Raw genomic sequence first — 24,013 nt, 5'->3', positions numbered from 1 at the left:
CTAATAGGTAAGAACCATGTTGTTCTTGCTACAAAAGAACTTCAGATATTTGTGAGACTCTATGTTGCAGATCTTATTTATTTATTTATTATTATTGGGGTATAGTTGCTTTACAATGTTGTGTTAGTTTCTGCTGTACAACAAAGTGAATCAGCTGTATGTATACATATATCCCCTCTTTCTTGGACCTCCCTCCCATCCCCCCATCCCACCCATCTAGGTCACCACAGAGCACTGAGCTGAGCTCCGTGCACTATACAGCAGTTTTTTGGGGGTTTTTTTTTTGTTTTTTTGGCTGTGTTGGGTCTTCGTTGCTGCGTGCGCTTTCTCTAGTTGCAGTGAGCAGGGTCTGCTCTTCATTGCGGTGCGTGGGCTTCTCATTGCAGTGGCTTTTCTTGTTGTGGAACACAGGCTCTAGGCGCGTGGGGTTCAGTAGTTGCGGCACGCAGGCTTATTTGCTCCGCAGCATGTGGGATCTTCCTGGACCAGGGATAGAGCCCATGTCCCCTGCATTGGCAGGCAGATTCTTAAAAACTGCACCGCCAGGGTGCAGCTATCTATTTTATACAATCAGACTTTCTTAGAAAATCCAGTAAGTAACATTTGGTACAACAAAATTTGGATGAAATGATAGAGGCATTTTCCTCTTGAAACTTGAGATTCTTCAGTTGTGCGTGTTGGTTGCATCAACATCTATCAAAACTGTATTTCCATTTTCTCACAATTTTAAAGGGGCAATATGATAGATTATTTGCATATATGACTGCCCTCAGTCCCTCCTGTACGTGCAGGCTGCTCTTTCCATCAAAAGATAAAATTTATTTCTCCACCCTTTGAACGTGGGCTTTCTGTGTAATTTTCTTGTACCAATGGAATGCTGTGGAAATGACACTATACAGTTTGCAGGCCAAGGAAGTTTCTGTTTTCATCCTATTGTGATCTGGCCTCCGTGTGAAGAATCTCAGGGTAGATTACTGAGTGAGTTAGTCCCAGTTCCATATCCGTGGAGAGAGAAGCTTCCACATGTAAGTCTGCAGCCATTCCCTTCACTGCAGTTGAGGGTGAAGCTCACTAATGGGTGAAGCCATCCTGTCTGTTTAGCCTCAGCTGGGTTCTCAAGGGAAGGAGGTATGTGTGATCTCGACCAGCTTAACGTGGAACAGAAGGACTTAGCTGAGCGCAGTCAACCTACAAAATATCGTGTAATACATCTCTAGCTACTAACTTGGGGGATAGTTTGTTATAAAGCAATATAACTGATATTGGCAATTTCTTGTTTAAAATGTTAAAAACAAGAAAGAAATGCATTATTTTGTTATCACTAATATTCTAGAGTTAAACTACTTGTAAGATTTCTATTTTCCAGAAGTATTACTTCTCTCTCTCTCTCCCAACTACCCACTTTGGATATTAACCCCTTGGTCATCATCTTTCAATAATTTCACTAATCAGCTTTGTAATTAATTTAATAGCAAGATTTCAGACATTAGTAATTTCTGGTCTCAGAATATACAAACATTATGGGTTGCAGTTCTAATTCTCACTGAATTAAGCCCAAAGCAATATTTTGAGGACAAAATGTATTTTATAGTAAGGAGTATTTAGCAATGGAAAATTACGTGTTCATTTGTGAAGAGATTAAAATGGCTCAAAGTTGTATGTTGAAAAGATGCACAAAGCCATCCTTTACTCTGACTCCAGAGTGATGCTCATAATTTGCAATTTTAACTATTGCACCTCAGTACTTAAAACTTTTTAATAGCTCACTATGTCTTTGTGATAAGGCTGCCCTCCACAGTGTTGTACATAAAGTCTTCTTAATCTGTCCCTTACACATTTCTGTAGCATAATCCTTTTCCACTCCCTATTTTATATTCCATCAATTCTGATCTAGGTAACCCAGACATATGGGTGCCGCTCCTTTGCTATTGCTTAATTTCTTCTCTCTGGAATGTACTTTCTTTTCTTCTTTATCTGTCTACCTTTTATTAATGACTTAAGACTCAGTCAGACCTTGCCTCTTCCCTGAAGTTTCCCTGACACCAATGTCCCCCAAGTCTGGCCCTCCTCCTCCACATAGATAGCATTCAGTGCATACCTCTACCATTGCATTTATTACAGGGTTAAAATTATATGCTCACTTGCCATTCTTTCCTACTTGGAGAAGGAAAAATAAATGGCACAACATATGGAAATTTAGGATAAGGTTGTTCTACAACCAAGTGACAGAAGTCAGGTAATATATTTCCCTAAGGAAGATGTTATCTAATAGGTAGTAATAACTTTCTCTAAATTTTCTGTTAGATTTTAAGTAACACAACTACAGTGTTAACACCATAAACTTGGCAAATTCCAATTCCTTGTCAATTCATTAATGGCTCATTTTGAATACCAGTCAATGCTGATACAGTTATTTGGAAATATAAAAGTGATTTTCCATTTTTCAAAATCTTGGGTTGGGATCAACATGATCTTTGACTTCTCAGATTATAATGAATTATTGAGACTTGTTCATTGGGAATAAGAGGCTATTGAAAAACTAATTCCTAAAAATCCACTTATTAATCATTATTATTTTAAATAGCCATGCATCTATTGGTGAGGTTTGGTTCTACATTTAAGACTTACTTAGAAGATAATGGAAGATATGAGCAAATGGACATCATTTATTCAAGTAGTTTTAATACTACTGTCTGGTTAATCGTAGTGTACACTTTGCAACACTGAATCAAAAGATTATGCTGGCTGTGATTGCATCATTTTACAAGAAATTTCAGTTCTGAAGTTTTGGTTTAAGATGATAGATTGAACACATATATTTAGTTTGGTTTTGATCTGTAATCCCACAAACACCACTATCCAATGATTAAATAAGTTGTGTGTGTGTGCGTGTGTGTGTGTATCACTAGGCTGAGGAGAAAAGAACTGCAAATTTTTTGAATTCTGCAAAACAGATAGTTGAATGGTAACTGATTTAGTACAGCCAAGAAAGTTAAATCCGCATCCAGCACAAGAGAATACTGAAAAATAATCTAAACTACAGAGTAAAAGTCCTGAAAATGATGAGGAACTCAAGGACTTCCCTGGGGCTTCCACTGCAGGGGGCGTGGGTTCAATCCCTGGTTGGGGAAATAAGATCCCGCACGCCCCACAGCGCGGCCCCCCTCCCCCCCAAAAAAAATAGTGATCAGGAACTCCCATACTCTGTGTCTCTGAAAATGGGAATGGAGTGGAGGGGGTTAAAATAAAGACTGACTGAAAGCTGCTTGTAAAATGTTCAGGTCTACACGTCTCTCTTCCACAGTCATGGCACCGAGTGACTTCCATATACCCACCTCCCACATTCCTAGTCTGGACATTTATCCCTGAAGCTGTAAAATAAAGGGTCTTTTCTGGGAAACACTGAACAGAGATTCTTTTCAGTGCTTGATTTGTCTTTACGATGAGTTGGTTAAGTTTCTGCTCAGTCCTTCATGCTCATCTGCATTGTGTAACCTGAGAACAGCCCCAGAGAAGTTTTGGTTTTGGTTTCTCCTCAGAGCTGGGGATGGCTCACGGGGAGGTTAGAGGCAGAAAATATTTAGAAGCTAGGTGACTCTCATTGACCAGACTCCTGTTGGACATCCAGCCCATGACCCACTCTGCAGTGCTGCCACATGTGCCAACTGTGATGAGCCCTATCCCTCAAAGAACTCATGCTTTTCCCACTGACTTATGCAAAAAGGACTCCTATAAACTTTTAGGGAACCTGGAACTAGATAGGGTACCAAAGATTCTATACAATTTACCAATATTGACAATATTAAACTTTCTTTGAATAGGAAGGTACATGCTTGGTACTTAGTTTTACAAAACTAAACAGTATGTGGTTTGAGGTATACATTCATGATAGAAATTAAAAGAAAGTCAAGGGGAATGATTAACACAAAAGTTAAGATAGTAGAAATGTAATCACGGAAATAGGGAATGCTAAGGAGCTAATAGATTTCTACCTTTTTAATCTTGGTGGTGAGGATGCAAACACATTTGATGATTATGATTATTATTATTTAAACTATTTATATATAAATGGTATATACTCTTCTGTATGATATATTTTACAATAAAAGCATAATTTCCATTTCTTGTGGATCAAAAGTACATATTTCTTGAACATTATATCTAAGCATTGTATTATTAATAAGCTATATTATGGTTTCATAAATGATTAAAACTAATGAAACATTAGATTGCTAACACTGGGATGTGAATTGCATGATAAAAAATATAATAACAAAATTTTCCCTCATGTTTTTCCCTTCTTGAAGGTGATTGTAAGCTTCCTTTTAAGAGTTCACAGTTTGTTAGGAGTTACAGAGTAAACCATTCTGAATGCCGCATAAATGCCGCTTTGAAAAGTGGCTATAGACAGGAGTTTTGTAAGTCGAAACTGATTTGCCATTGGAAATAGTTCTATAAAAGGATGTTGGATTGTTTTTCATTTTTATTTTAGTGCAGGTTAGAAAATAAACTATTAATTTTAGTATAGTTTTTGATTTACAGAAAATCTATGGAAAAGATAGTACAGAGAATTCCCATAAATCCACACACAGCTTCTTCTATTACAAACATCATACTTTAGTATTGTACAGTTGTCATAATTAATAAACTAATGAACCAATAATGAATGAACCAATATTGCTACATTATTATAAATTAAAGTACGTGCTTTATTCAGTTTTCCATACTTTTTACCTATTATTGTCTTCCCATTCCAGAAAACATTACATGTAGTTATCATGTAACCTTAGGCTCCTCTTAGTTGTAACAGTTTCTCAGAACTTCTCCGTTTTTAGTTACTTTGATTGTTTTGAGGAATGCTGCTTAGGCATTTTGTAGGATGGCCCTCTATTGGAATTTGTCTGATGTTTTTTCTCATGATTAGGCAGGGTCTATGGGTTTTTTGGAAGGAGACATAGAGATAAAAAGCCATTCCTAACACTTCACATCAAGGATGAATACTGTCAACATACCTTATCATTCTTGGTGTCAACCTTGAACATTTAGCTGAGGTTCTACAGTACAGGTTTCATCACTATACAGTGTTTTGGGGATTTTTTGATTGTTATTCCCCCCTCTCTTTGTGCTGTACTCTTTGGAAGGAGGTCATTAAGGGAGTTATTCTCTACCTCCTTGAGGATGGAGTATCTCTCTCTCTATATATATAATTTGGAATTCTTCTGCACAGATTTGCTTGTTCTTCATTATTAACTCAACTATTTATTTATATCAGAATGGCTTTATGGTTATTTCTTTTATACCTTGGATTATAAACCAATACTGTGTTTTTTATTTTGTCATTCAGATTTTTACAGCTTTATCCTTTGGGAGTTTTTTTCAGTTGGCTCTCATGTCTCTTTTATATAACACCATTATATTTTCATTGAGTACTTCCTTGCTTCTTTCCTTTGATACTAGAAAAAATTCCAGTCCCATCTTATGTATTTTCTGCCCCAGTCCTAGAGTCAACTTTTCTTCAAGGAGTTCTGGCTTCTTGTATTAAAGAATGATATTAGAAACCAAGATCTGAGTGCTAAGTGTGCTTATTACTACTGGAGCTTTCTTACTTCTAGGGACTCTCAGCTGGCAGAGCAAGGAAATATATGTGGGTATACAAACATATTCATGTATACATATCTATAAATATTTATATGTGCTTCTATCTGTATCTATATTAAGCTAAACATGAGTTTATACTAATTTCTCCAACTCTAATCCATTAACACGTGGAACAGTCTAATCTTCTTTCCTTGCTTATCTGTAATCTCCCAATCCAACAGTGATAAACCTGGTTCTCATCACCCACTACTCATTTATTCATTTGTTTAATTTCATATGCATATACGTATTTGTGGTTTTCATATATAGATATGTTCATTGCTTTCAAAATTGTTAACCCATGTCCTCAGGAAAAAGAACTTTAATCAACTAGAATATGGTTCATATGTACAGTCTCTTTTTGTCATTAGTCTTATAGATTACACTAATTTCCAAAAGTGGTAGTTAGATTTTTGACCAAGAAACTAATGTCTAATTTTAATGGAAACAATCCTTAATGCAAAATCTAAATCAAGCATTCAGTCAGCTCTAAATGATTGACATTCAGGAAAAAGTTTTATAAGTGTATAACAGGTATATGGAATGCAAAATTTAGTAGGTTTGGCAAAATATTTGGAGATCCCCAGAGAGAGAGTTCTCTAGATCTGGAAAAAAAGCTGTGTGTGTGTGTGAAGAGCAATGCTGCTTTAGAATCGGTGTTGCATTTCAAAGCAGATAATATTTTTATGGTGAATAAAAACCCAATAATGTAATCTAGGTTAAATTAGTAAAGTTTTCTGTTATTTGACAACAGTAAAACTATTATGTGTAGGTAACTAAATTAGCATAATTTTTTGTTGATAAAACAATCCTTTCTCACTTATCTGAGATTCCCTTCACCAAAACAAAGAAAAAAAATAGTATTTCAATATATATGTCTATAGTAATATGCCTGCCTATTTATCTTTTTTTTTTTTTTTAATTTAATTTGGCAAAGAAGTCAATTTGTCAGCAAAATAAGTTTAGAGTCCCAACAGGAAAAGGGATTATCATGAATTTCTTTCTTCTACACTCCACCTCAACCATCCACTCCCAACCCTAATCACTATCACATCTATTTCATTTAAAGGTAAATGATGCTTAAAAAGCAACCTATGGAGAAACTGGTAAGCTGAATGGGAGATAAAATTGAAAGGAGAAGAAAGTACAACATTTCCTTTTATTACCACCAGAACATCATGGAATTACCTAAGGTAGGAAAACTGATACTATAATTTGGTCCCACAAGTTTGCTTTTAACTTTTGAGGGAATTCAAAGAGAGAATGAGGAAAAAGCACTAAACATCAAATTAAAAAGTAAATAAATAAATAAAAATGACTCCGATAATGTAATCATGCAATTAACTAATCAAAAATAAGCCTATGAATATAGATACTGATACTTTCAAGACAAGAAAACCTTTTGACCAATTCTGTTCACTGTTAAATATTCCTCCCTTTGATTTCTAAAGTTTTATTTCCCCATTTTACTTTCTCTTTTTCTGTGTCTCTGTCTCAGTCTTTCTTTCACATATAAATGATTTGTAACAACATTTAAATAAGAAATCTTGCACTTATAAATATTAAAGAGTATTTAATTATAAATTTAGAAAAATCACCTTAATAAATTCCTGAACTTTTGCAGAAAATTGGTAATTCATACAGTTGCCAGATACTTTCTCTTGTAGTTCCTCAAGCTTGGGTCTATGTCTTGTGCATATTTTCACTTTACATTATATATAGTTAAAATTCAATATTTATTGTTTGATAAAAATATAAAAAATAAAAATAAAAATTCATTTAACAAAGTGCTAATTTGAACACCCTTGGAAATTTCATGCATATCTTAATGTATCTATCATTCTTTCATTCAGCTAGAAATCAATTGTAGATCTGGATTGAACACTCTACTCAGCACTATAAATTTATCAATATAACAATATTTTTAAATGTATATATATAGTTTTGTGAAAAATTAAAAAGAATTAATAATTCAGGACTTTTCATAAAGATTCCCTGTAAATTTCAATATGTAAAATATGTAACACTAACCATTGTTAGAGCTCAGTATTATTCTTACATTTTCTAAGGTGTATACCTTTTGGAAGAGCCAAGTAAAAGACAAATGGCGAGGTTAACATGTAGTTGAGTAGAACAGGAGAAAAAGAGGGAGCGTATATTTTTTGAGTTGAAGATATCATTGATCAGATTTCTTTGACTTGTTGGAAAACAATCCTCCAAAGTGACTCAGGCATGGACAGGAGGAGGAATCAACAAGTAGAGCCCCTCCTCCCCCACTGGCTTCCCTTCAGTTCGAGGTATGAGGAGTAACTCATTGCCAGGGTCACCAGGCAAACCAAGTTCTGACAGCAAAACCAGCCTTTGTTCTTCTGGTAAAGATGGTAATAGTCTATCTTCTCTTGCTCTGCTTCTTTGTTTGTAAAATGCAAGATGTAACATAATTTGCCTCCTCTCCTAGTGTTCTTGAGAAAAATAATTATTAAAAGCTAAACAGTCTAGCAGAGATATACAGGTTACTGTAGAGATTGTTGTTCAGGTGTCAAATTTGATCACTTTTGCTTTGAACTGCAATTATTATGTCTCTCTGTTCCACCTTTTAAAACAAATTTTGTTACATACGCTTCAGTGCATATTAATTAAAACTTTGTAAGTGAATTTTTACATATGGAGTGTATCTTAGCTATAACCAAATTCAAACTCGCATATTTTGCAATTGGAAGCCAAGAGACCAAATAATTTGCATAATGACAAATAGTGATTTAAAGGCATCCAAAGAATAGAAACTTGATTGGTCTTCTCAACTTCTAATCTAGATTTTTTTTTTACTTATTTAAATTTATTTTAGGGGAATCTTCACTCTATGGCATGTTCTGTGATCTGAGAAGAACAGGAAACGATGTAGAGTGTTTCCTTTTTCTCATTATGCACACAATCTACTATAGATGTGGCAAAATACCATATGTCAAAATATTGGGCTGGGCAAAAAGTTCATTTTCCATAACCCCGAATGAACTTTTTGGCCAGCCTAATATTTAAAAATTACGAATCATTGTTAAATAAGATAAACTCTATCCGTTTATTTTGTCAGACATATCTTCACAATGAACCATGTTTGAGTTTAGAATTGTTGGATTTCTAAGAATTGCAGCTAAGAACATAGTAGTGTAGTCTGAGTCAGCCTGTGGCCCTGGCCCGCCAAGCTCTCAACCTTTCTACACACAAGTTCCCACACCCCATTTCCTTCCTAAAACTTCCTTCTGCCCCACACTATGTTGTTTCCTTATTGCACACATATGGACATCCCAAACCTCTGTCTACACTCATTCTTCCCTTTGGCCATCCTTTGGGTTTAGAGGTTGGTCCACCTTCAAGAGAAGAGAGCTTGTGGCCATTTGAGTGGGGAAACTCCAGGATGTTAGTTACTCAAAGCATAGTCAGAGGAGAAGAAAATGGCAAACTGTGGGCAGGTCTCCTTGACCCTACAGATTCCTCAACCTATGGGAAGAGGCAAATACACATAGGAAGATCAGAATGGAACCTCTACAGCAGAGGTCCCATGCAGAGACCTTTCTTACATGAATCTAAATGTTGTACTGGGCACAGAAGACAGATGCTAAATAAATCATTACCTAAAAGCAGAAACATACAACAAAACAACACACACACACAAAACTCCTTAATAGTGTGATTAAGTAAGAAGTACATGATAATAGGAGAGGATAAGATGGTGGGGATAAGAAGGTGGAGTCTGCCTTAAACTGGGTAGTCAAGAAAAGCTGCCATGGCAAAATAACAGTTGAGAGACATGTGAGGAGTTAACTAAATAAAAGATGGGGAACAAGGGAAAGGGCAACTGCTCCAAGCAGAGAAAGTAGTCCATGGAAAGGGCAAAAAGCACTGTCTATGGAAATGACTGGAGAGGAAATGAACTTCCTGTTTGAAGGAAATAATTTGAGGTTAAGCACATTTGCTGTGATATATAAAGGGTTTCTCTGACCAAAGACAAATGGAGTCAAAGAACAAAGAGATTCTTGAAATAAAATTCCATTAATAAATTGAGACAGAAAGCAGTAACTTTGAGTCAGTATGATAGACCTGGTGCTATGTGAGAAGGCTGGTTGTGACCATTTATGTGACTAGAAGGACAAATGGATCCTATCATCCTAGCACTCTGATTATACTTTGAGAAAAGAACTGTTGTGGATTGTAATGTTGGAGCTCTAATATTTGGCAGCAACACCACGTGCGTGGCCGGGATCTAAAACCACATATGTCATCACTAAAACACTTACTGTGTCTGCTATAATGTGCAGGACCAATTTCAAAACAGTACAAAATTGTGATGGCTAAATTTTATGTGTCTATTTGACCAGGTTACAGTGGCCAGTTGTTTGGTAAAATGCTAGCTTAGGTGTTGCTATGAGGGTATTGTGTAGATGAGATTAACATCTACAAACAGTTGACTTTAAGTAAAAGAGATTACCCTTGATAATGTCAGTGGGCCTTATCCAAACAGTTGAGGACCCTAAAACAAAAACTGAGGTTTCCAGAAGAAGAAATTCTGCATCAAGACTATACTATCCACTCTTACCTGAATTTATAGCCTGCCGGTGTGCCCTACAAATTTTAGACTTGCCAGCCCCCAAAATTGTGTGAACCACTTCTCAGAACCTTGACTGATAAAGTCAATGAAACAAATCTGATTTCTAGTTTCTATTTTCCTAGTACTCTGAGTAGGATTGCTAACCTCTGTCAGACTGAGTATGCCTCCTCTTACTTCTTGAAAAATTCAAGAAAAAGATTCTAAAGGAAGGAACTAGTTTTTTCTGTTACTGTCCTAAGGAGTTATCAAGAAATTAATCAGAAAGCTAGAGATATACACATTTGCCCTCAAGATCTATAAAATCTGGTTATGTAGAATAGAATAAATAAAAAAGTACTTTGGAACTCCAATAATCAAAGTTAAAGTCAAAGGGAATATTCTGGCATATGAAACTGTATCTTCAGTTTTACGACCTAGAATTACTGAATTTTTGTTGAGTTTAGATATCTCAGGTAGCTTTAACAACAACCTTTTAGAAATATGACAGATGTTCTTATAATTGAAAATTGTTGAACCACCGCACAGGCAAACTAACATTGTTGGTAAAGAATAAAGTATTATAGAGAAGCTGTGTCCTAAGAATCTATAAAAAGAAAGGACATTTACAAATGATGTAGAGTTTTAAAGAAAACCTAACTATTGAATATAGTGATTTTATTATGTTTTAATATCTAGACAGATATGGATATAAATATGAAGATACAGATATGTCCTCAATCGAGAATTATTAGAAATAACATGTTTTCTATCCTTAAAATAATTAAAACATTCATATATTGCTATTAAAATATAATTAAATAAACAGGGACTTGGAAATTATAAAAAAAATCAAATAGGCTAATTATCAGGATTAACACAGATACCATAATTCAACTTTGATTCTTAGAATCAAGGGCAAAATGTTACATATAATATCTTAGATTTTTAGCTAATTTTGATAGAAGTATCCTCCCAAATGTTCAGATCCAATAAAGATTAATTATATCACTTTAATATGAAAGCAATGCTGGTTAACTTATGAAATTATGAATTTTTTTTTTAAATGCAGAGAATTGACCACAACGAAACAGGAATACACAAGTAATTCCAACAACCAAAAAAATCACCATTAATAACTATGGCTGGCTGATTATAAGGTGGCCCAACAATGATCCCTGTGTCCTGGGTTTCACTCTCTTGTGTTACCCCTGCCTTTGATGTGTGAAAGACCTGAGGTTTGCTTCTAGTTAAAAGAATATGACAAAGGAGATGAGATGTCACTTTAGTGATTAGATTACTCAAGATAACTTCCATCTTGCTAGAGACTAGCTCTATTGTCTCCTCAAAGGGCAAGTTTTGATAAAGCAAGTAGCCAAGTTGGAGAAGCCCACATGGTAAGAAATCGAGGGTGACTATGGCAACAGCCAGCAAGAAAAAGAGGCCCTGGGTCCAACAACCTATGAGAAACCAAATTCTGCCAACAAGCATGAGAACTTAAAAGTGGATCCTTTCCTGGAGGAGCCTTTGAATGAGACGCTAGTGAATCTCTTGATTGCAGTCTTGTGAGACACTTTAAAACAGGTGTCCCATATAAGCCATGCCTGGATTCAGAACCCAAAGAAATGAGTGTTATCTTAAGCTGCTAAATTTGTGGTAATTTTTTATTCAGCAATAGATCACTAATGCAGATTGTGGTATCTTGAAAGGGAGTTGCTGAAGAACAAATATCTATAAATGTAGGTGTGGCTTTAGTAGTGGGCAATGGGTAGAGTCTGAGAGGATTTTGGAAGCACATGAGAGAGCCTAAATTGACAAAAAGACTGTTCTGGACTTAGAGAACCCTGTTGGTGAGGACCAAAAGGAAGTGAGAAACACTTTCATGCAGTTACATTGAAATCTATCTATATTGCACTTTGAATTCATGTTTTAAGTGCACATGATTTAGTGACATCATGCACTGCTTACTTGGAAAATTATTGGTTCACTGAGTTATGTAAATTCTCTAAAACTTGACACATTTCATTTACGATTTCAAAAAAATCACATTTGTTAATATCACCACTAATTTCATAAAAAATAATTAAATATTTAAATATTAAAAAATATGTAAATACCAGGAAGCTGTCAACCTAACAGTGGTAGATACACATTTTTCAAAATTCAGATTTTTGCTTGAAAACTTGAATTTCATTAGTGACGTCGTGTTATCAATTATTTTCCTTAAAACTACAGGCTCACGGTTTTTTGGTAAGTGCAAATGCCTGATTAACCATAGTTTGTATGTTGGTCATTGTTGCAAGAAAAAAATGATGTTCCATGATAAACGTGGTTAGTTCATCTCACCAATCACAAAAACCACATAAGTGTTTTTCATAGTGAAAATCAATGTGCTATGGAATATAGAAAAGTGTTTTTGGGTTACATCACACTTCATCACACTATGTATTAAAAAGGACATGTGCCTAAAGAACAAGATTTAATAAAATCAATATTTTTTTACTGTTTTATCAAGATGTTCTTAATTAAAACTGGCATTTCCTTTACTGTAAAGGCATGGCAGTGAAGAATAAATATTATCAGTACAAATTTTTGCCCCTGACTTAATTTGTGCTAAGATGCCAAAAGCTTAACACAAGATTCCTTCTGCACTATCATACAAATGTCAACACAATGAAATGAGCAAATAATGTATTTTGACTTTGTAGATGTCCTGAGTCTCAGGAATTCCCAGTGGTCTGAGGACCACACTTTGAGAACTGCTATTTTATACTATAGATTCAGATCCATTGCCTTTCTCTATCCCTTATTAGTTTGACTTCAACTTATGTTGCCAAGAGTAAAGTTCAAGGATGATTAGCTGATGCAGCAGACTCCTACAAAGATAAAAATCCCAAATGAGGTAATTGACATTAACAGGACAGACACCAAGGGATGAGTTGTGTCATTTACCCTCTAGGGACCTGTCAATGCAGCTAAGTTCAGTGAAATCAACAGGTAGAAGACATACGGAAATGTTGAGTGTCTTATTCCAATTTATTTATGCTGTTGGTGAGCTTGCCAGAGGAAAAATTACATGCTCCATATACAAGAAACTCTTAGCTTGTTTTTACATATTTTTATAAAATCAAAATTCCTTCCTCTCTTGCTTCTCCATAAGTTCTGTCGCTTTATCCCCCATGGAGGCTCCTTCTGCAGTCTCATAGTACTCCCATCCTAGGTATATATGTTAATTTCTGGATGCTATTTCTTTCCATTATCATATCTTTAAAATATGAAATGACTAGATATTTTATCTCCGTCATATATCGTTGACAATAGTTTGTGCTAACTAATCTATTTTTCAATGTCCTTATACAATGCTGTACTTTTTATATGTATCTATTTATTATTAAAACACTATTAAACCAAGACAAACCTTTATATTTTGTTTTATTCCCCATCAAACAGAAGTTTATTTTTCTAGAGCCACTTTTATCTAGGCCATGCCATGGGCAAATACACACTTAAATTTCTCAATCTATCGTCAACTTTTTTCCTAACAACCGAACCCAGATCTTGCAATTTTCTGTGGGTATCTCAATATATTTTTAGCAAGCCAAACATTATGTACCAGACACTGCAACTGAAACAAGAATGCCCTTGAGGAATTAAAGCATATGCAGAAAAACAGAAACATAGAAGATACATTGCATTAAGAATTATAATGTCCACAAAGTTTAATAATAGGAAGTTAGTTAATATTTGAACTCAGTAAATTCTTAATTTAATGCTTCTCCATGTCTATATATTACTAATATTGATAGATATTTTAGGTACATGTTTTAGATAAGTGTGATCTTATCAAAACTAGACGTTAGAAGAGGGAGCTTACTTAACCCACGTGGGTGAGACAGGACTCAGTTCACAATGGTAAGAAAATAAATTTTTCTATAAAAATCAATGGAATTTAAGATTACGGAGTTTCTGGTTGTTAAAATAAATTACATAACTTGAAAATCAAGAGACGTAAGAGAATGATGACTTTACAAATAGATCTAATGATATACTAACTAAAAGACTCTATTAGTCTATAACATTGGGCTGGGCTCCAGAACTGACAATGTTCAATTTGATAAAGGTTGTTCCTTGAACGAAAAAGTGAATTTTTTATACCAGAGGGAAAAGCAAATACTGTAGAGCAAAAGTTACAAAAATTTCTTATAAATACTATTTATTTATCTATTTAAATTATTTTGTTCCTTTGATTTAATAGACTGATTGTGAGAGAGGGACTGTGATTCCCAGGTGGTGGTTATGGTTTGGGATTTGATTAGGAGAAAATATTGTTTTAAATGAGGAAGTCAGATATAGCTTCATTTTTTTTTAAAAAAAGTGATGTTTAGGCAGAGACCAATGTGCATATTTGGGGAACATAATTCTAGTCAAAGGGAACATTCTGTGCAAAGTTCTGAGGTAGGAAGAAACTTCATCTATTGTAAGTACAATAAAGAGGTCTGCTACAAAAGGAGAGTAAACAAAGGGAAGAGTAATAGGAGATGAAGATAATAGGGGTGGGATCCTGCATCCTCTCAAGCTACTGCAAGAACTTGGGAATTTTTTCCTAAGATGAAAAAATAGTGAAAGTTTTGATCATAGGTGACATCTTTTTCTAATAAGCACAAAAATGCTGTATAGGATAATGGCAACCTTGACAGGGTCAAAGACAGAATGAAGAACCCAGTTTGAAAGCTATGGCAGTAATTAAGACCAGAAAAAAGGAAATATTATGGATATAATTTGAAGGTAAAACTAGAATTTGCTGATGAATTGGATGCAGAGAATGAGAAAAAGAGAAGGGTTAAGAATGACTCCAAGAATTTGTCTGAGCAACTGGAAGTAAAGCATTGTTATTAACTGTGAAGAAACTTACTATATTTGTTAATGATGATCAGGAATTCAAATTAATTGAGAAGACAATTGCATGTCAAGATGTGTAAGAGGGGCAAACTTTGGTTTCTAGCCATAGCAGAGTAATTGGTATGAGACTCATGCTTCTAAAGCAAACTATATAAAAATGAACAAAACATGTGAATCTGTTTTCAAGCATTGGACAGTATGCATCACAGAGCTGTGATCCATAAGAAAAGGATAACTCCTATGAACCCTAAGTTCAACCAATCTTTCTTCCTGGGGGTATGTTCTGAATTATGGCCTAATGAGATGACAGGCTTGTTGAGCTGAGAAGTCAAAATCAAGATCTGCTGAAGTGGTTAAAATTTGTAGAACAGGTTACTAAAGAATAGAAAGGTGCACAGAAGGTGGACACAGAAATATGCAAATATTCCCCGGGGTTATTTGTCTGAGGGCCGGGCTGTGCATGTATAGGGCAAGACTCCAATGAGGTCCAACAGAGAGCAGCTGCTAGGAAGCTGAGATCAGAACAGAGGCTCCAGAGGTCATGACAGATGGAGAGATAATAGAATTCTTCACTTTCCAATGAAAATTAAATCTGGCTAGGAAGTTCATTGCTCACTTGAGATTCCAAAAGTCCATGCCAACTGAAGTTAGTACAGTGTCCTTGATTGAAAACAAAGCACAGAATTAGAAAGAAAGAAAGGAAACAAATAGACAGGCTGAAGCAAAGAATAAAACCAAATCTGACTTGAACAAGAAGACACTTGACAAAAAAAATCAATAATTCTTGAGGGAACACAACACAATCCAGACATCCTACAAAGTATAATCCAATATCAAGCATAAAATACCTGATATGTGAAGAAGCAGAAAAATATGACCCATTATAAATTAATAAAAATTCACTAAAAATAAAATTTGAGATGACTGCAGGTGTTAATATTGACAGGTAAGGACTTTTTAACAGTCATTATAAATATGGTTAATGATTTAAAGAAAAAGATAGACATAATGAATAAATACATGGGGACCCATCAGATACTGCAAAATAAAAAGTCAGCAAACTTGAAGACGGATCAATAAAATAATATCTAATTTGATGAGAAGAAAGGAAATATTGAAAAAATTGAACAAACCATTAGTGATTTGTGGAACAATGGCAAGTGGTCCAACATGGTTGTAATTAAGTCTAACATCAAGAAAACACAGGGAACAGAGCAGAAAATATATTCAAGAAAATATCACCAAATTTATGAAAAACATTAATGTATAGATCCTACAAGCTTAATGTATCTCAAAAAAAGTGGAGTAAAATAAAACCATACCTAAGCATATCAAAATCAAACTTTGCAAGACCAAAGTATATCTTGAAAACAGCAGAGTAAAGGACACATGCAGGGAAACAAAAATAAAAATAAAACTGATGGCTGACTTCTGATCATACAGAAATGTGGGCAAGAAGACACTATCTTTAAGGTGCTAAAAAATATTTATATTAATAATTCCAGAATTTTACATCCAACAAAAGTAATATTTATCTGAAAAAAAAAGTGATACTTTTAGATAAGGAAAAAAATGAGAACATTTGTTGACAAAAAATTGTCCTAAAAGTAATGGTAGAAGGTAATGCTGTGGGAAGTTCTTCAGTTTGAAGGGACATTATACCAGATAGAAAAACTGAATAAATATTTATATCTAGATACATAGATATAGATAAAAAAAGAGTGAGAGGTTTAATGAAACTGTTCTATTGTTAGAATTTTATATTGTATATGAGATGGTTTAATATTAAATATGAGTACAATAGTATATTTAAAGATATACATTATAATCTCTAATCAGAATATATATAATGAATACACACATATCTAATAAGTACATATACATGTATGTGTAAACATATAGATACCTATACATATATATATGAAAGTATGACTAAAGTCAATAAAGAAATCAAATTAAATACTAGAAAATATTTAATTAACCAAATGAAGGCAGAAGACGAAGAAGTAGAGCCATAAAAGCATTATAATAACTGTGAATGTACTAACTACTCTAATAAAATGGTAGAGAATTGAACCCTGTAAGAAGTAATCCATCCAACGGAAAATAGTGGATAAGAGTGAAGGTGACTGAGAAAAAGAGACTAGTGAGATAGTAGTAGTGTGGGCCCAAAAGTCAAATTAAGTATAAGTTTTCAAGAAAAAGGCGGTTACCTATTTTGTCAAATGCTACAGATCAATAGGATAAAAACTGAGATATTACCAGTGGATTAATTTACCTGGAAGTTATTGGTAACTTTAACAAGAGCTGTTTGGATAGGATGATGTGAATGGAAGCCTGATTGTAATTGCTCCAAGAGACAATCACAGAAGAGGAACTGGGAAAATGAGTATGGTTCACAAATTTAAAGCATTTTGCTCTAGAGAAAGATGGAGAAAGAACATCTGACTTCCATAAAAGAAAATATTAAAGTAACAGAAATAAGCAGGAGGAAGTTGATAAAAAAAAATTCCATCTCTCTCTCTCAAGCTCAGATTTCCATTTGAAATGAGAGACATGTAAACAATGCTAAGTGTACTTCAGTGGTCAGAGAGGAATATATTGAAAATAAAGTTCCCATTTTCTCTGCATCCTTATATTTTGGTGTCTTTCTATATGTGTCCCTGCTGCACTAATGTTTCCCTTTTTCTTCTCTTTTTTTTCACATTTTTTACTACTTTTTCTGCTCTTTACAAAAATTATTATCATTATAATTGCATCTAGACTACAAACTTTACTGTATACTTTTTGTTCAGAATGTTAAACTGAGTTCAGTGGAGGTCCTTAAAACAAAATTTTAGTTAACAAATAAGAATAACAATATCTACAACAAAAATCTTTGAATAGAGAGGGCCCTAAAAAATCTAAAAAACATTTCAAAATTTAAGTCAACCAAATTTACTAAAAGTAACAGAATATCAGAATATAAAATCAGATGCTACTTTAAGTCATGTTTTAAAGAAAAATAATATCATGAGTACTTTGAAGTACCATTGACCATTCTTACATGATATAATTTGCTACCTATCTATCCTTGGTTATAACCCTTCCATTTCTCTAAAAACTACTTGTGCTCAGACACTACTTGATGTGTTCTATATGCCGCCCCAGCTGCCAATGTGAGGCTTGTGGTCTTAGAGGTAAGAAAGAAGCAGGTCAATTTGGGTGTCAATATTTTTCAATTAGCTAAGCTGCTGAACTAAACTTATCTCCCTAGGATTCAGCTATTTATACCTATAAAGATTGGGTAAGAAGAGCTTTTTTGAACTTTTTCACTGCCTGTATCAAAATAAAAATAAAACAAAAAGGACAGTTTTTTAAAGCCTGATGATTGTGCCCTCAACTTCAACCTGTCATCCCCCCCAATCTCATGACTTTAATTTAAAGAATAAAAATATTGTCTAGTGTGTGTGCTTCTCTCACATGACTACCCTCTGCTTGAAAGTTCTATAGCCTAGGGTATTTATCACGCAATTGATGGGGTTTGATTCCCCTTGCTCTTCTTCTGTTAAGGATTACAGTTAGCTAAACAGTTTTTCTGCTGACCAAAGTTTATTTTTAACCTAGCTAGTTTCTTAAAGAAAATGACTTCTTGGAAAAGTTTATATTCTAAAGCTTATTTGAACCTACACTCCAAAACAAAGCAATAATGTTTAAATAGACAAAATTTCCCTATATTAACATTTAACTAGACTGTTTTGCAATCTACTCCTCTATCTCTGATGAATTTCTTATCTGTAAAAAGTCTCCCACTGTGAGAAATTTGCTAGAGAACACCCAATAATCATGTAAATGATTGCCATCTAAGAGAACAGCTGGTTTTCTCCTAGCTTTGAAAATGATTGGGGAAAGTTCACTGAGTTAGGTGCTTTACTTACAAGACATAAACTAACATCTGCATTTGAGTTCCATCCAGAAATCTTTGCATATTTCTAAGTACTAATACAAGAAGAAGGCATCAGGGGTTCAGATGAAACACTCTACAGAAAAATACCACTTTATGACTGTTCATGAATGGTGAGAAAATCTTATCATAATTGACACTGTATCGATAGTGGTCTAGTGGATTGGATATCTTGCACAGCATTAATAGTGAAATGTCCTCAACTTTCATCTCCTGTATGGCAGCATTTAGCCATGGGGTTGTTTTTTTAAATCAAAAGTGTTAATTTTATTTTCTTGATTATTTTGATCTTCGTATGAAGATTGTGCCATCCTCCTTAAATTGTTCATAATTGAATGAATTATAGTTTTCTGAAGCAGCCATTTGCAATATTTTCCAATAGTGGATGAGGGAGTATTATGTTTTTAGACTTTAAAATCCAAAGAATCCCTCATAAGATGCCACAGAGACAGACTGTTCCTTTCACATGTGGCAATCTATATTTCTTTGTGTCTGCCTGTCTGAACCAAATCAGGTCCAGAAGTTTTTCCTACAACTCTGCCTGCACTGATTTCTCACCAGTAAAGTATGTCTATGGACTCTGTCCCTGCGCTCCAATGTCAGTAGTTTTGCTAGTGCTTCCTGAAATTGACCATTTACTTTGATAGAGAATTTTATCTCATATGACTATTATTTGAAATACGCATTTTTGCTTAGGTAGCTTTTCTCAGTATCTTAGTTTTATCATAGCAGGTTTATGACTTTATTTTCCTTGTTGATTTTGTGTGGCTTCCAGCAGGAAAGAGAGGATGATTCTACTTTGGCTCTGCTATATTTATCCAGCAAGTCACAACATTTTTTGAAATTGAAACTTTAGGAAGACTCTAAAATGATGAGTTAAATGTGATTGACTTACAGTATAGGAAAATAATTTTATATATTTATGTAAATTGTCAATATAAGCGTAATTGCACAGATACAGACAATGACTATAAACATTGTATTGGGATTCTGGTGTGCATTTCCAGCACTTTTTAAATAATAAAGCGGCTGTTTTATTCAAACTCTGTTTTTCTGTTTCCATTGATCAGAATCATGGCGGTATTCTATGCTAAGATGTTATTTTCTTGTGACAGGGACTTTCTTTATAGTACAGTTTTTTAACTTAATTTTACTATTCTGCCAAATTATTTCCACTAATTTTTTCTACTGGGTATGGCTCCATTTTCCAAAATGGAATAAACCACAATTTAGAGTTGTTGAAAATGAAATTTGAATTTCATATCTTCTCCTTTTTGCTCGAGTCATTTTGCAAAACTCACTCATTTCTTTGCAGTTTGATGAGAAAAAATAATATGGAACTCTTAGAACTATTATGGCAGTTCAAAGATATTATGTATATAAAATGCCTAGCACAGATTCTGACAGAGAATATGTTATTATGAAAATGACCATGATCCAAACATTCTGCCTTCCTCTAGTAAGAGCATTCCATGGCAGCCATTGTGTTTTATACACTCAGTGTTATATCTGTACTAACAGTAGGGTTATTTAAAAATTTACTCTGGCGACTGGAACAATATATCCCAGATCATATTCTAAAGTCAAGATAGAATTTTGGTTTTGTTTTCCTCTAGAGTCATTCTTTTTCCCATGTAAAACTGTAGGACCTTTATCTGTCTACGTTTGCTTCAGGATTTTAGTCCCATCTCTTTGTGGATTATCCACATATTTCAAAAATTATTATGTTTGAGGTTACTGGAAAAAAATGTCATCAACAAATTTATTCATGTATGATTCTTTGTGTCTTTGAATATTGAGCTAATGAAAGTAAATTCTTTTATCTAATCACTGTGCTATATAGTTCATGCTTAATAGAGATAGTACTCAATAGTTTATGGAAAACTTCTGTACACATTACCTAATTTGTTCTTCACAACTGAGGTAACAGTTTTTCTCCCATTTTTTTTTTTTCTAAAGGAAGAAAGGGAAACCTTGAGAGAGTAATAATTGCATAGGCTTCTGTCTCCATATAAATTTACTCAACAAATATTTATGGAGCATTCACTATGTATCAGGAACAGTTCAAGGCGCTATGACACCTAATTTTTTTTAAGCAAACTAATACATTTACTCTATGGAGTTTATAATATAGTGAGGAAAGATAAAAAATAAGTTATTAAGGATAAGTTATTTGTGTTTTAGGTAGAATGGTTATGTAGACAAAACCCATCATGAGATCTAGTGCACATTTTTGAATACCAGGGATTTTTAATTGTTATTCTTTTCACTAGTAGAAATTATTGTTTCAATCATAACCTTAAGCAGAGTGCTAATATACAAAAAGATAAAACTGAGGCTGAAAAGGCTGAAGTGGGAGCCAAGAGTTATATTGCCCAATTTTGCTCTCTGTCAACCTAGAGCATTCTGAGGTACCTCTATAGATTGCTAGAAATCCTTGAAATAACTTCTGCACTATATCAGTAGCTTAAATGGAAGAATGATTTAATAAACTTTATAAAAAGTTGAAGTAGTTTTAAATTCATTAAACTTGTACAGAAGTCTTTCATTGTTTCTTATAAAAGACCTTGGGAATAAATAAATACCATACTTCAACTATTCTCCTGAAGAAGTCTACATTTTATATAAATTGACGCATCTCAATATAATATGTAAAGATTTTGGAATACTGTTTGAAATGTATGTTTACAAGGATATCAAAATCAGGTAAAGCAACTGTCTACTGATTTAATTATCTCACAAAAATTCACAAAACTAAGCCTCCAAAATCAAACACATGCTAAGAAAAAAAAAAAAAAACAAATATTTTAAGGACATTTTGAAGGTATTTGCCATTATTGTGGTCAGGTTAGAGAAGCAAACTATATTCCTAAATATTAATATGATTTTCCACTTGTTATCTTGGTAAACTTCCTCTTCTTGGGGAAAATTAGATCAAATATTGCTTTTATTTAAAAACATATGTTGTATATTTCTGAGCAATCCTTGCTCAATGGACATTCATATATATATAAACCTGTCATATTCAGTTGAATTGGAATTTTCCACATAAATATAATCAAAGAAAAGGAATAAGCCTAATACACTATAACTATGAAAATATTTCAGCTTTCAAAGCAAAATGACCACATTAAGTAAAAGATAAATTGAGATAATTTATTTTTACTTTTCATGACATCATTACAAAATACAAAATTCTAAGTCAATATGTAGATTCACTGTGTACTCCCACTTTGCATCTTTTTAATACTTTAATATTCAATACTTAATACTTAAGTTCTTAATATTCAGAACTTAACTAGGTCACTGTTATTATTTCTGATTCTACTTCTCTCATAACTTATGATGATTTCAATATTATGCATAGATGATTCTATCAAATCATAATCAACATAGATGATTTTACCAAAATTCTGGTTTCCAACATTTTTTACTTCCTCTGTCCCTGTGATCTCATCTTTCTTGCTCTCTTATTCCCATGGTATTACACTTGACCTTATCATTACAGTGTTAAGTGCCAATACTGCGTATTTTAAATTTTAATTTCCTAACCATCACTTTCTAGTCTTTCATCTCACTGCCTCTCATACCTTAAGCGTTAAGAAACTTCAAAACCCACAATGCCTTTAGTATCCATAATCCATTGTTTTAGCACTCTTTCACTATTACTTTGTTCATGTCCTCATATCCAACTTTATATAGATTAAATTCTATGTTCAATCATTAAATTTATTTGCCTGCACATATATTCAGTTATCTTACACTTCTCTCACTTTAGCTTATCCACTGGGCTAAACAATAACCCTGGTTACATCCACTTTTCTCGCTTCCATACTGGTATAGTTAAATATGGTTGGAAAATGTATACTCACACTGCCACACGTGTGTGCGCACACACACTATATTCAACTCACTTCAATTTCTTGAAACTGAAATCATATAGGCCCAATATTCTTGCAATATTTCCCAGTAAGTTAATCTCCTACTCTCCTAAATGACTATATTTTTACTTTCTCTCTTATTAAATATTCAACATTTTTCCCTGTCCTAACTCTAATCTGATTTAATCATGATTCAGATTTCATGTGGAAGATAAAAGCAATCAATATAGAAATGTAAAAAGCTCTCACCCCAACAAGAATCCACTCTCATACCTGCATCTGTATGCATGCACTGTCACTTTCCTCAGGCACAATGGATGCTCTACCCAAGCTGCTATCAATGACCAAATTCTCATCTTGTGTACTACTTCCCATCTCTTCTCATCTATTTAAGGTCATTGCTATAGCAATGTTTTTCTCTCTAATGAAAAATTATTATGTCCATTTTTCCCTCTTTACTGTGTCTTTTTCAACATCAGTAGTTGGAGGGAGACTTGAGGTCAATAGATAGAGTTGTATTTGAAATATGACAAAAATACAGAAAAGTACACAAATCATAAGTATATAGATTGATGCTTTTTCACAAAGTGAACACAGTGATGTAACCAGTACTGAGTTCAGGAGAAAGAACAGGATCAGCACCTCAGAAGTCCCACTTGTGTCCCCCCGCCAGTGTCAGCCACCATTTTGACTTCTCACACTTTTTTCCATTCTATATAAATGGCAATTACAATATATGATTTTTTAGTTTGGCTTCTTTTGCTTAACATGATGTGTATGATATTCATTTACATTACTGTGGATAGTTGTGGTTCATTCATTCTCATTACTCTATAGTTTTCTATTGTATAAATACACCAGAATTTACTTACCCTTTTTACCTAGGATGAACATTTGAGTTACTTCTAGTCTGGTAGTATTACTACTATAAGTAGTGTTGTTATGAACACTCTTGCCTCTGCCTTTTTGTGAAAAGATACATGTATTTCAACTAGTGTATAACTAGGAATGGAATGGCATATTATATTTAGATTTGTAATATGTATCTAATACATGTATATATTGATAGATTAA

This window comes from Eubalaena glacialis, chromosome 3, assembly GCF_028564815.1.
Source record: "Eubalaena glacialis isolate mEubGla1 chromosome 3, mEubGla1.1.hap2.+ XY, whole genome shotgun sequence".
NCBI classification, from domain to species: domain Eukaryota; kingdom Metazoa; phylum Chordata; class Mammalia; order Artiodactyla; family Balaenidae; genus Eubalaena; species Eubalaena glacialis.
The sequence above is the reverse complement of the archived record's forward strand: the minus strand, read 5'-3'. Positions refer to the sequence as shown.